This window comes from Chaetura pelagica, unplaced genomic scaffold (genome assembly GCF_000747805.2).
Source record: "Chaetura pelagica isolate M959 unplaced genomic scaffold, ChaPel_1.0 scaffold45, whole genome shotgun sequence".
Classification (NCBI taxonomy): Eukaryota; Metazoa; Chordata; class Aves; order Apodiformes; family Apodidae; genus Chaetura; species Chaetura pelagica.
Window position 1 is genome coordinate 3,615,544 of NW_009953217.1, and position 1,412 is coordinate 3,616,955.

A 1,412-nucleotide genomic window follows, 5' to 3' on the forward strand; every position below is an offset into this window, starting at 1 on the left:
CCCCCCCCCCACCAGTGTTCTCTCTGTCTGAAGTAAGTTTTCCTGCTTTAATCGAGATCACTGGAATTTGCTTATATACTAGATGCAAATCTCTTTGCATCCATAATCCTTCTTTATAAACTGTTGTTGGCTTTTCTCTTGAATTTTTTTAATTTTATGCCCTATCTCAATGGGCACGTATGTTCTGAGGTTTGAATTTTTGAGAAGTGCATCCTGAGTAGCTGTGAGACAGACCTGTTGTGAGGTTTGGAGGAGGATTGTGCCAAAACGTGAAATCTACCCTGCCTAAGCTCTTGCATTTTCTGAGGTATAAGGATAAAAAGTTTGTCCCTGCCCTAAAGGTTTGTTTGTTTGTTCACTGCTAGACTTTGAGACCTAGCAAGCCCCATGGTCTGAGATCATAAATACTTATTTCTATATTCACTTGTTGAAAATGGTATAAGGTGTCTACAGTGCTTGAAAAGCTGTTGAGGATAAGGATAAGGATGGACTTGGTGCCAGAGCTGGCAGCTGAATCCTGGTTCTGTGGTTCTCTTCTCTTGCTGGGTGGTCCTGTGTGTTTATGAGGCATGACTGTGGGTCCAGGGGGAGGAAGCTAAGTTGAGACTGTGGCTTCTCTGGCACAAGTGGGATCCAAGAGTGTTCTCAATGTTTTTAAGGGGAGTACAACATGCTTCAAATCTGTAAGGGTCATAGCAGAGAAGAGAGGAATTCTGTAACTTGAAATTATTCTGAAGACAGCTGGATTTAGAATTTTATAGTACGTGTATTAAGTAATTTGCGAGACAGTGGAAAACATCACTTCCGTGGCTGAAAGTAGATGATGTCTTGGAGTCTGATTAATTTGTGATCTGATGCCTCGCTGCCCTTTGCTGCAGAGGAAAAAAATCACTTGGAGGACTTAGTGAATTATTCGTTTTATCTTTGTGTAGTTGCCTGATTGCAGTACGGGAAGTAATTTTGTTGCTATTGCTATTTAAAAATTACAGTATGATCTGGAGTAGAACCAAAGTGTAACAGAAATAGGGTAAAACTTAACAGCACCAAATGCCATCAACAGCTGCACTTAACAGCATCTTCTGTGTTTGGTGCTTTAATGGTAGGAAAAGAAATTAGAAAAAGAAACCCAACATATTTTTGTCTTAACTAGCATGCACCTAATTAAAAACAAAAAAAGACATCCAGACTGTAATAACAACTTGAATCTCAGCGTGACCCTTTTATAATTTTCCTGTCATAAGTGTACTTGCTGATGCTTTGATAGTTCCACCAGTGTGGCTTACAATAGTTTTTCATCATAACTATAGAAAGGATGTGTACTAAATTTTGGAGTTTTATAAAAGTCAAAGCAAATCTATGACATAGATTTTTAGTCTTTTGCTGTTCATCTGTGTATTTTTGCACTGGTAGGG